Consider the following 14,057-nt stretch of genomic DNA (forward strand, 5'->3'; position numbering starts at 1 on the left):
TGGCGCAGTGGTTGAGAGTCTGCCTGCCGATGCAGGGGACGCGGGTTCGTGCCCCGGTTCGGGAGGATCCCACATGCCGTGGAGCGGCTGGGCCCGTGAGCCATGGCCGCTGAGCCTGCGCGTCCGGAGCCTGTGCCCCGCAACGGGAGAGGCCACAACAGTGAGAGGCCCACGTACCACAAAAAAATGGATTAAAGACCTAAATGTAAGGCCAGACACTATCAAACTCTTAAGAAAAACATAGGCAGAACACTCTATGACATAAATCACAGCAAGATCCTTTTTGACCCACCTCCTAGAGAAAGGAAAATAAAAACAAAAATAAACAAATGGGACCTAATGAAATTTAAAAGCTTTTGCACAGCAAAGGAAATCATAAACAAGACAAAAAGACCATCCTCAGAATGGGAGAAAATATTTGCAAGCGAAGCAACTGACAAAGGATTAATGTCCAAAATTTACAAACAGCTCATGTAGCTCAATATCAAAAAAACAACCCACTCCTAAAATGGGCAGAAGACCTAAATAGACATTTCACCAAAGATACACAGATTGCCAACAAACACATGAAAGGATGCTCAACATCACTAATCATCAGAGAAATGCAAATCAAAACTACAGAGAGGTGTCACCTCACACCAGTCAGAATGGCTATCATCAGAAAATCTACAAACAATAAATGCTGGAGGGGGTGTGGAGAAAAGGGAACCCTCATGCAGTGTTGGTGGGAATGTAACTTGATACAGCCACTATGGAGAACAGTATGGAGGTTCCTTAGAAAACTAAAAATAGAACTACCATACGACCCAGCAATCCCACTACTGGGCATATACCCTGAGAAAACCATAATTCAAAAATAGTCATGTACCACAATGTTCACTGTAGCACTATTTACAATAGCCAGGAGATGGAAGCAACCTAAGTGTCCACCGACAGATGAATGGATAAAGAAGATGTGGCACACATATACAATGGAATATTACTCAGGCATAAAAAGAAACGAAATTCAGTTATTTGTAGTGAGGTGGATGGATCAGAGTCTGTCATACAGAGTGAAGTAAGTCAGAAAGAGAAAAACAAATACCGTATGCCAACACATATATATGGAGAGTATGCTCTTACGCATTGGAAAAGAACAACAACCACCAAAAAAATCTATATGTATTAGCATAGTAGGATGTCCATGAAATATTTTATGTTAAAAAATTTTATAGAAGAGTAGGTCTAATGTGATTTTATTTATCTAAAAGATATATCTGTGCTGATACATGTGTTTATTAGGTGCATCGAAAAACTTCTGTAAAAGGATACAACAAATTATAGCAATGGTCATGTCTGTGGGGTAAAATTAAGGGGAATTTCACTTTCTGCTTTATTTATGTCTAAAATGTTTAGTATTTTATAATCAGCAATATTGTGTTTATAATCAGAAAAATAAGACTAGTACATTGTGGGGAGAGAGAAAGAGGGACCCTGCGTCCCCTCCTCCCTAATGAAGAAGAGTCCATACCCCATCTTACTGGCTCCTCAAGAAGCACTAAGACGAAGCCACTGAGCAAAAACCAGTGCTGTGCAAACCTTGCTTTGTAAAGCTCCACACACCTGAGCCTTGAGTCACAGCAGAGATTGGACCCTCTTTAAGGTCACTCTTATTGCCTCTGAAATAACTACTCCACATCTGGGAACAAGTAATATGTTTCCCCAAGGAAGCCCCTATTTCCCAATCTCCACCCTAGTTTACCATCAGTTTCGGCTCTTGGCCTCTGATGGACCATCTGTTCAGCATGTCTCTTTCTCCTGTTAACAGCCCTCATCATTTTTAAACTGTCTTTAAGCCCAGATTCAGAGGCAAGGGCAACATGATGTCCCCTAAGTCTCTGAAATAAATCAGTTCCTGTCATCTTCTTCCTGTGTCCCCTCTGTGAACATAAGCATCATAGGAGGTGTCATAATCATAACATCTTTGCCCTGAGAATCAATACTTTAAAGCAGGTACTTAGCTGAGGGTGCCTGGCAGGTCAATACAAGCAGAGGCTAAGGGGGACTTCGACAAAATGATTCCAAGGGGCGCAGAGTACGTCTGGGGCTTCACACACCCGAGGGTGATTCAGGAAACAGGTCTAAGATGCTGGGCTAGCAAGGAAAGACGGACTCTGAGTAATTACATTCATAGCTTGAATACTGTGTGGGGGAGTAATTAATAATCTATAAATGTCCCAAATGAGTGCACATATTGAGTTATTCCATCATTAAAAACGTGGCAGTATTAATGTGGTTCCTCTGTAGGTTTCATTAACTGGACAGAGTGTCAAGTCAGGGTGGATTTATTTTCATTTCTTCCATTTACTCTTTATTTGGTTCTCTTCCATTGTTCATAAATAGAAGTGGTAATTATTGGAAGGGAAAAAAAAAGCATTTCTCAATTCTTTTGCTGGATAGGTGGAAATTATTTACCTAGAATCATCTTGCCTAGTCTGCAGAGAACTAAGTGGAAAGAAAAATTAGGTGGAACATTTTGGATTTTAAAATACTTTGAAAAGTATCAAGGTCTAAATATTAGTGAGCTGTGGTTTTTCAACTTGCATAGTGTATATCTGACCTCAAAGTGATCTTCAGGCTAGAGAAATCACTGTGTAGGGCAACTCAAGACTCCTAGCTTGCTCAGCTGTACGTAACTTGAGAAAAGTTCTCCGTACCTAGGTCCCACCTCAGAATATTACAGACTTCCCCAGCATCCCTGGGACAAGCACTCAGAAGGACCCAGGAAGTGAGGCTGGGTTCTAAGGCAAATGGAATATTCGATAGATGGATAGATAGGTGAAAGGACGGATGGATGAACAGATGAATGAATGAGAAGAAAGAGATAGAGATAGATAGGTAGGTAGGTAGGTAGGTAGGTAGATAGGTAGATAGATAGATAGATAGATAGATAGATAGACAGACAGACAGACAGAGAGATCAGTCGTTTCCTCCCTGCCTCACTCCACACCTGTGTATCCAAGCCAGGACCAGTGATATCTCCTGCTTCAGGAAAGAACCTTACTTCTCCCCAGTCCTGGGTCTTCTCTTGTCCTCTTAATTCCGTTTCCTCCTGTCCCCTCCCAAATCTGCTCTAATATCTATCCCCTCTCTACTGAATTTTAATCTCTCTCTCCACAAGATCTTCAGCCTACAAACATCTTCAATTCTCCCGTGTGCTAATATACACACAAAATTCCCCCAACCAACTTCCCCTAGGGCTGAATTCCATTTCATTCCCTCACAAGCTTCTTCTGGACAGAGTCCTCCACATCTTGCAGCCTCTTCTCAGTCACCTCCACCTCACCCCTCATTCCACTGCAAACTGTCACGCACCCTCCCCTCCACCACCCCTCTAAGGTCCACAGCCCCTTCCCCATCCCAAACTCCCTGGCTTCCTCTCCCTTTAATATATAACCGCTTTACTTTGCCTTGAAACTTTCTCCTCCCCGATCTTCTATAATAGTTTACTCCTCCATTTCCACCTCTCCAACAATCTTTCTTGATTCATTCATTCTTCAATTTATTCAATAAATATTTATTGAGAACTTATTCTGTGCTAGGCACTGAACGAGATATGCAAGGAACACAAAATGACCCAGATCTTAACCTTACTCTCAAGAGCCTACAAAGAGATATGGTTGTATGAACAGATAAATTACAATAAAACGTGGTAAATATCATCAATCATCCACTCATTGATGCAAAAATAATATGGAGCACTTACTATATGCCAAGCGCTGTTCTATATGCCAGGGATACAACTGTGAACAAAACTGATAAGAACTCTGCCTTTATTAAGTTTATTCTAAGAGAGGAAAGAAAACTAAGTATATGAGTAAGAAATATATAGTAGGTCAAAAAATCATGTTATGGAGAAAAATAAAGCAGGGGAGGTAAACAGGGGGAGTGCTGGGGGAAAGGCAGTTTTGCAGTTTTCAATGGAATGGTCAGGGAAAAGCTTACTAAGAAAGACATTTGCACAAAGATTTAAGTAGATGAGAGAGTGAGATACGTGGATATCTGAGGGAAATTATCCTAAGTAGTGAGAACAGCAAGCGCAAAGGCCCTGAGGTAGAAAATGAGGTCAGGAAACTATGGTTGAGGAAGGGTAAACCATACAGCTTGTAGTCCATTCACAGACTTTGAGTGAGATAGGAAACAACCAAACAGGTTGAACAAAGGAATAACATGATTTGAACCAGATGTTAAAAGGATTCCTCTAGCTACCATATATAAAAAAGGAACAGAGAAATCAGTTAGGAGGAGGCCACTGCAGTAATCTAGGGGAGAGTTGATAGTGGCTTGGAGCATGGGGAGCAGTGGAACAGACTTGAAATGGTTAGATTTGGGGTATTTTTTGAAGGCAAAACAGATCTAATGACGGATTGCAAGAAAGAGCTTCTCAGAGGTGGGGATACTCAGAGAGAATCCACAAAGTGCGCTACAGTTAGGTGGGCCCATCTGTGGAGTCAGCTGCCTTCTGATGACAGCAGTAGTCAAGTAAGACCTTTCTTGGCTCCATCCCTCCTTTCCCTAGCCCCTCTCACCTTCTACCTTGAAATTGACCTGAAATTTTCATCTCAAAATAAGGAAGGAGGGGCATGATGTACATTGGAGAGAAAGAAAAAAAGCCAATCAGATCCCCTTTTGCCCAATGCCTGCAGCCAGCCTTGAGCAGGCCCTGGAGGAGGAGGAAAAGCACTAAACTTTAGTGAAATATACTGATTCTATTACAGGCCTGAGCTTCTGATGACTGAAAGTGGCCAGAAAGCTACTAGAATTTGCCCTAAATTTTATCTTTCATTCAGGGGCAAGGAAGAATTAGCACGGAATAAATGTAAAGGGGCAATTGAAGAAAAATAATCATTATTTCATTGTTAAAAGTCATGTATGTGCCATGGAACACTGCTTTGGGAGATTAAGACTTAAATGGTCAACAACTGCGCTTTATGGCAAAGGCCAGTTAAAGAAGTAAACTTGTGTCCAGTTGATGATCTATACCTCCAGCCCCAAGCAGAGCTTGCAGGAGCCCTTCTTTTAGGGTTAAATCTGCCATGAAAGGCAGGCCACTGAAAAAGCCCATCTCTTAGATACAAAACTGTTAGAAGCTGGTAGGAAAACAAAGGGTTTTGTGGTTGTTTTGTTTTGTTGTTGCTGCTTAAGGCTTTCAGAAGCAGAAATCCTGCACTAAATTTATGATTTAAATAGATTCTTCACAAGTGAAGATAATCCTTCATTTGACGTTTCTTCACTTGGTTGTTTTTTCCATACTGTTCATATTAAGCCTTGCCAGTTGATTTAGTCTTACCATAATGCACTTGTACATTTGCTGTTTTGATTATTATCTCCTATTTAAAGCTGACTTGGCACTTTCTTCCTGGGCCCTGACTTCCCACAGTTTATAAATTTTATGAACAAATTACTTTTTATTTATCAACCTCTTTCTCTGCCCAGCAGTGAATTTTTTGGAAGGTTGGCAAACAAAGCACAAATACTACTTTTTAAATGAGGCATTCTAATGAAGAAAGCTATTGTCTTTGGGGGGAAATATAAACCAAGATGGTGCTTTCTTTTAAATTATTGTATTACTTATAAATAAAGAAATAAATACAATTTCAGAAATATAATATACAGCAAAATATATGTAGTAGTCCTCAAAAAAAACAGAATTAATTCCTTGGAAGAGGTATCTTTCCAGAATTTCACTTCTTCTGGTATATAGATTCTATGCTAGAATGTTTTCAGAATAGTCCTAACTCCCTAACCCCATCAAGTTATACCAAAAAAAATAAACTGGAAAGTTCATTATGATTTCAGGAGTGACATTTGACTTACATCAGAGTGAGAGGCTGTCAAACTCAATTGACAGCATCCTCCACCAGCAATGCCATGCAAAGATATTAAGGTCACCACAAGGGGGACAGGGTCAGTGTACATAAATGAACTCCATGCAAGAAGTGATCCAACATTTAGTGAGTACTTCCTCTGTAAGTGCCAATTTACATTTTTATCTCATTTAATCTTCACTGGCTATACAAAACAAGCATCGTTATCCCTACTTTGAGGAGAAAGACATTGGAGATCAGAGAAGTTGAGTAACTTGCCTGAGTTCACACAGTCAGTGTAGAGTCTGGATCTGAACCAAATCCATTTCTCTAAAATATAGCATTTTAATTTTAGATAATGCTTCTGAATGTCTCTTCCTTCCCATCAAAAATCTACTACCAATGCTTCTAAAAATCATTAAAATAGCTGATGGGCAGGTACAATAAATTCTAAAAGGCTGGAAGTCAAGACCTTAGGTAGTTGGATTTCTGGATGGTGGTTCTGGAGGTAAGAAGCATGGCCCCAGTGCTCAGGAGTCAGGAGACTCCGGGTTCCTCCTCCATTTCTGCTTCTCCTGTTTACTCATCATCTCAACCACTCTCCTAAGCACCCAGGAGTCTGACCCAAGCAGGTTCACTTCCACTCACAGAAAAGTAAACTGAGACACTCGATGGTCCGGATTTACACAGTGAATTCTATCCCAACTTCTTCATCACTAGACAATGATAAACCTGAACTAACCCATATCCAGAACTCCAAACTTCATGATTATTGTTGACACTTGAACAACACCGGGGGTAGGGGGGGCGGCTGTTGTTAGGGGCGCCAACCCACCGCTCGGTCAAAAATCCACATATAGGGGCTTCCCTGGTGGCGCAGTGGTTAAGAATCCACCTGCCAATGCAGGGGACACAGGTTTGAGCCCTGGTCCAGGTAGATCCCACATGCCGTGGAGCAACTAAGCCTGTGCACCACAACTACTGAGACTGCGCTCCAGAGCCCGCGAGCCACAACTGCTGAGCCCATGTGCCTAGAGCCCACGCTCCGCAACAAGAGAAGCCACCACAGTGAGAAGCCTGCACACCTCAATGAAGCCTGCACCCCTCTCACCGCGACTAGAGAAAGCCCACAGCAATGAAGATGCGATGCAGCCAAAAATTAATTAATTAATTAATTATTTTAAAAATCCACATATACAGCCCTCCGTGTCTGCAGTTCCTGCATATGCATGGTTCAGCATCCATGAATTCAACCCACCACTGATCATGTAGTACTGTAGTAGTATCTAGTGAAAAAATCCACATATAAGTGGACCCATGCCATTCAAACTTGTGTTGTTCCAGGGTCAACTGTATCTGGAACTAAAGAAATCCAGAACACAGAATGACCAATTATGTCTGTGGTTGCAAAACTGCCATCTGTCTTTAATAGACTACGGGTAAAAATCCTGAAATTCTCAAAGTTTACAAAAAAAAAAAAAAAAATTCCCATGAAGCTAAAACAGTAGCTCTGGATGCTAAAATAATATAATGTTTTTAATAGTGCCGAAATAACACCCCAATGTTCACTGCAGCACTATTTACAACAGCCAGGACATGGAAGCAACCTAAGTGTCCATCAACAGATGAATGGATCAAGAAGATGTGGTGCATATATACAATGGAATACTACTCAGCCATAAAAAAGAATAAATAATGCTGTTTGCAGCAACATGGATAGACTGAAGGTTATTATGCTAAGCAAAATAAGTCAGACAGAGAAAGATAAATACCATATGATATCACTATATGTGGAATCTACAACAGAAGCAGACTCACAGATTTAGAGAACAAACTAGTGGTTACCAATGTTGGGGGGAAACAATATAGGGGTGGAGGAGTGGGATGTACAAACTATTGGGTGTAAGATAGGCTACGAGGATGTACTGTACGACACAGGGAATATAGCCTATATTTTGTAATAACTGTAAATGGAGTGTAACCTTTAAAAATTGTATAAAAATAAAATTAAATTCAAAATTTTAACAAAAGACTGGTGTCTTCAGCCCTCTATACAATTGTTTGAGTGCCCTCTATCCTTAATAAGCCAAAGTCCATTTCTGTTGCTTCCAACCAAGAATTCTGACTGAATCAAAACCCAACTCCTAAAACACTTGCCTATACAACCCACCAACCTTCTATAATGGATAGCCTACATCATAAAGAAAAGGTTCAACTATATTTCATATACTCCAATGACTAGGATATAGAGTATAGAATTTATTTTAGAAAATTTCCATTTAAAACAAAAAGTTGAGGGAAAAGGTTTTGTGACTTAAATCAAGTTATCCAAAACAACAATCGTCCAAACACTTTATGCCAAGCTAGGCCAGGGTCTTGAGGTTTTACTGTGATGTGATGCATAATACAGTGTATAAGACATATTCCATATGAAAGAAATGCTCAGAAATGACCAGAGAGCATATATGTGGCATGTGTTTTGTGTGTCCATGCTGTGTGGGAAGCAGGAGAAGAGGTAGCAGAGGGAAAGGTATAAGAAGTAGAAGCAGGAAATGGTTATAAACAGCTCCATTTTTGATTTGAGTCATTTGAAGAATTTCCAATATTTCCAAATTCAAAACTCTGAAGTTTTGAATGTGACTTGTAATTACTGATAACTAATATTAGGGCCAGACTAGGCTGAGGGTTGGGAAAACGATTATGAAATGTCTCTTATTATAGTTTATACCCAGTTTTTAAGAAGAAAGAAAAAAGTTTACCAACAGTAAATCATGTAGGACTAACTGAACCATTTACCCCAATTTGATTATGTCAAAACACCTGGATTTCAAGGGTACCAAAAAAAAACAAACGAAGAAAACATAAGTTTTATGAACCTGTTTGTCTATAGCATGTATAAACACACACACACTTTTTTCCTTGTTTTACTACATTCAATTCTACTAGGCAGAGATCAAGAAACAAGAAAACCCTTGCTGTCTCTTCAAGCAATAGGAGTCTATAATATAATCTAGGGCATATAAGCCGCTCCAGTATTCAAGAAAAGTCCATACCTCAAAAGGACCTTCCAGATCAGTTTGAAACAAAAGGAAAGGGAAGGCATTGAATAAAAAGGAAATGAAGGAAAGGTTGGAGAAAAAGGTAAATTTCTTTGAGACAGAAGGCAAATCTTAGTTGATGGCTGTTAAGACTGTTTTGACTGAATTCATTAATCGAATTGTTCAGAGTTCAATGCTGTTTTTTTAAACAAAGGATTTAATGTTTTTGATGGAACTGACCAGAAAATTGATTAAATGGATGGTCAAGTCAAACAAAATCGTCCAAGCACGTGGGCTACATGTAGCAAGAACGCTCAAAGGAAAAGATCCTAAAAGTAGCAGAAAAACCAAATGAATTCAGAATGAAAAACAATGCGGAGAAAAAAGAAGAAGGCAAGTGACGGAACAATTGCTCCTGGAGGGATGTGAACTGTGTTGGGCAAATGAAGACTTCTGATTAGCTTCTGGCTGTGCTGTTAATAAGGTAGAATTCTGCGGATCACCTATGACTGCAGCAATTTTCAAAGCATCAGAATGTACACATGACGAGTGAATGATGTGTTCGAGGGAGTGAATGAAGAAAGAGAGTCTACAATATATTTTTAATGAAAAATGAAGGTGAAAACCAGCCATAAAACAATGTCACTAAATTTAAAAATGGGGCGACACAAGGGGCATCCTGCAGCCCCAAAAGGAAACACTCGAGGCAGCAATACATAGGCTGCCTGGAACAGAAAAGCACTCCCACGCCCTTTTCCAGCTATGTTTCAAAACAAATGCTTTGAAATAGTTAATTCTACCTTTTTTAATGAAACGTGTCACACAAAGATATTTTCTAGGGTGATGTCAAATTATGTGACATGGAGAGATCGTGGTATGACTGCTACTGCTTTCCACTACCTGGCCCTATACATTGCACATTCCCCTATGCAGATCCATGCAAAATTTACCAGTTAACAGCCAATCAGCAAATATATATGGAGCACCTACTATGTGTCAAGCACTCTGGTGCTGGGATTACAGCAGTAAACAGAACAAACAAAAATCTCTGCTCTGGTGGAGCAAATATTCTAGTTAAGCAGGAAGAGGGACAGGCAAATAACACATGCAGGAGGTCAGATGGTCATAAATGCCATGGGGAAGGAGACAGCAGGAGTGGCATGGCTCTCCTGGAGCCATGGAGAGCCTTACTCCTTGGAATAAGGAGTAAATTTAAAGTCATACACTTGAATGCGGGTGACTGACGGGCTGAAAGATGACCTTGGGTCCTAGGCTTCTTTAATTTTTTAACTGTGGTAAATACACAGAACATAAAATTTATCATCTTCACCATTTTTAAGTGTACAGGTCAGTAGTGTTAAGCACATTCAATGTTGTGCAACCAATCTCTGAAACTCTTCACCCTGCAGAACTAAAACTCTCTTTCCATTAAACAACTCCCCAGACCTCCCTCCTCCCAGGCCCTGGTGACCACCATTCTACTTTCTGTCGCTATGAATTTGATTACTCTAGGTACCTCGAACAAGAGGAATCATACAGTATTAGTCTGGTTCTGGGCTTCTTGTAGTGACTAAGGGAAACCATGATAAAGTATGTGATAAGACTAGTCCTGAGGATCTCAAGATAAAAAGTGGTGAGGCTCTGTGTGTTGGAGGGACAGGGGACTAGGTGTCTGCCAGGACCACACAGAATTCTGGGGCCCCTCTTCATGCCCACCCATGTGTTGTTACCTGGAGCACTCACAGACCCTGGGCTCTCTTGGCGCCTGCAGATGGAGATGGGGAAAGTCCAGGGAGCATCTTCTAACCAGAAGTAAGTGGGACTCTCAGGCTCCCTCTTGACTGCACAGAAATGCAGCACTGAGAGGGCAGGCAAACTCTCTCAGTACCCAGCACATGGAGTGCCCTCCTCCAATATGTTATACAGAGCACTTGGTTTGGTGTGCTGGCAAATAATGCTGCACTAACAAGCAGATCAGGTTCAAGTTCTGGCTCCTACAATAGATTCCTTGTGTGGTTGGGCATACCCCTTCATTTCTCAAGGGCGAATTTTCCTCATCATGAAAATGAGTTCTTTGTTCTTTGTCTATCTTCTCCACTAAAATGTAAGCTCCTGGACATCAGGACCTCTGTTTTGTTGATTGCTCTCTCCCCAGAAAGTAGAAAAGTACCTGGTGCATAATATGGCACTCAATAAATAGTCCTAGAATGAATTAATGAACAAATGAGCCTCTGTTATCTGCTTACCAAGGTGCTGAGCAACAATGGTGAAAATATCTAGGACACCGGAAACATTTAGAAAACAATGAAATTCCAAACTAAATGGTACTAACCACAGGCCTTACTTAGGACCACCCTGAGTTGCTATCGTAGATAAACAATTGGTAACTTAGACAACACTTAGAGAAAGGTGGCTAGTCCATAAGAAGTCACCACAGAAAGAGGAGACTTAAGCTGGGCTCTAAAGGGCAGGTACAGTTGAGGAAGAAAGAAGAGGGAGAAAGTTCTCTTGGGCTGTTAAAAAATACAGTCTACTGACTTCCCTGGGGGTCCAGCAGTTAAGACTCTGCGCTCCCAATGCAGGGGGCCCGGGTTCGATCCCTGGTCAGGGAACTAGATCCCACAGGCCTGATGCAACTAAAGATCTCGCGTGCCACAACAAAGATCCCACAGGCAGCAACTAAAGACCCGGGCACAGCCAAATAAATAAATAAATATATTTTTTTTAAAAAGTACATTCAAGCAATGCATAAACAAATGACAGTGAGAAATCCTTCCCAAATGCAGGGGGCCCGGGTTCGATCCCTGGTCAGGGAACTAGATCCCGCAGGCCTGATGCAACTAAAGATCTCACGTGCCACAACAAAGATCCCACAGGCAGCAACTAAAGACCCGGGCACAGCCAAATAAATAAATAAATATATATTTTTTAAAAAGTACATTCAAGCAATGCATAAACAAATGACAGTGAGAAATCCTTCCCAAAGGTCTTCTTTTCTCTCTCTACACTCTCTTCCTAGGAGTTCTATTTGGTACATGTTGGATTTGAGGTGCCTGCGGGAGATGTCTAGCTTGCATTTGGAAATGTGAGTTTGGAGCTTGGCCTAGAGATCTAGAATTGGAAGTCATCCACTGAGAGGTAACAACTGCCATGGATGCCATCCAAGAAATCACAACTCTCCTTAAAACTTATCCCTTCAGCTCTGGATCTTTCAAACAGAAGATGGTATTCATGTTGAGAAACAATCCACATATTCAATCTCAAACCCAGCCACGTAGCCATATTGCAAAAACCAAGCAGATCCAGAGTGTCCCTCAGGCCTGTGCATGCCCCGTCTTACTTAAACACAGGCACCAGAGACCAGTTTGGACCAGGAAACAGGGAAGCAGGGTGACCTTACATCTCAGTTTGCCCAGCACTGTTCTAGTTTATACCTGTTGTCCCAGCATAATTAGCAACAGTACCCCTTTCACTCTCAAAAGCATCCCGGTTTAGATGATAAATTACACAATCTACCAATTTTCCAAATAACCAATATCTTGAATGACCCGTTCCCCAAATGACCAGCTTGCCTAATGTAATTATGTGTTTTAACTTTCTAGTTTAGTTGACTGATCTTCATTTTACTTTCATAATACCACTTAAAGAAATGTTTAGACTGTCTCTTCCCCAGCTCTGTAACACTTGAACTGGAAACTTAAGTCTCTTCGTCTTCCTCTCTGTGCCTCGGTTTCCCCTCTCTCCTTCTAATTCTGTCCCCTTCTCCAGCAGCAACAGCAGGGAGCAGGGGCAGAGAAAATTGGATGTATTCTTCTTATGAATATATTCTCCTCATGAATATATTGTTTTAGGAATATATTCAAGGAAAATATTCTTCTATGAATATATTCTTTATAAACAGTGCCTTCTTGCTTAAATTCTTCAGTGTGAAGAGTTCACATTAATGTATCATCCCTATGAATAATAATAACAATGAAAAATATATTTATAACAATTCTTCCTTTGAAGAATGTATCCTCACTAATATGTTCTATTCTGGCCCACAGTACCGCCCACCCACACGTCTCAATTTCCCCTGCTTTCTGTCCCTCAAGCTATTGAAAAACTCTTGAAAAGTCCTTAAAATGCTGTCAGAAAATCAAAATGAAAACCAGAACTAAATAGTATAGATGACATAAATAAGCTTGGTGAATTAGTCCTTCAGTGAAATTGGCCATGCAACGAATTAGCTTTCAGGAAATTGGTTTTCAATTAATTGACTTGTAGCAACCTGACCTATGACCTTCCTGACCAGCCCACCTAAAATAGGTTGGCCATTACCCTTCCCATCACCTTGACCCTACCAAAATTCTCTCTCAGATTATTTGTTTCATTTCTTAATGTTTTAGCAAGACCAAATATAATTGTTTGCTTATTATTTTTCATCATCCCCACTTAGAATATTCTCAGGAGGGCTGAGGCCTCTTTGATTTTGTTCACTAGTGATTCCGTAGCCCTATCCCAATCTCTTGCACACACGTAGATGCTCAATGAACATCTGCTGAATAAGCCAACAACAAATGAATGAATTAATATACAAGAGATGCCAAGAGAATCTCTAGATTCATGATAGGAACAAGAAGGAATATAAATTGTATATTAATCCCTATCTCAGTTCTAACCATCATCCCAAGCACCCTCCTCTTCCATTGAAAACAAAAGAGAATCTATTAAGCAAAACTTTTTTTTTAATTGAGTATGAAAAGAAGGGGTAGGGGAAGTGATTCAAGAGATGAGCAAACTGTAAACCATTTTTCAATCAGACAGAACCTCTTTGACCATCTGAAATCAGAATGCACTGAAGAAAATCTCTACCCCAGATGTTACAACATTGCCCATTTAGTACAGTGCTACTTGAGAGCAGCTGGCGATGACTCAGGACTCAACAAAGACCTTAATGGCTCTCCTGCCAGCCCTTGGGCCATCATTTGCATGGGAAGCAGATTTGGCTTGGCTGCTGATGGTGATGCCTCTCACCCACTTGGACATGACCTCATTTTCATGACTCCATTTTCCATCTTTGCCATATGCAGTCATAACCTATTGGGAAATACTGTGCCACAAAAATATAAAATAAAAGCAAATCCTGATCATTTGAAGCACTATTTTAATTACAATTTTACTGACATACCTC

This window comes from Physeter macrocephalus, chromosome 8, assembly GCF_002837175.3.
Source record: "Physeter macrocephalus isolate SW-GA chromosome 8, ASM283717v5, whole genome shotgun sequence".
Classification (NCBI taxonomy): Eukaryota; Metazoa; Chordata; class Mammalia; order Artiodactyla; family Physeteridae; genus Physeter; species Physeter macrocephalus.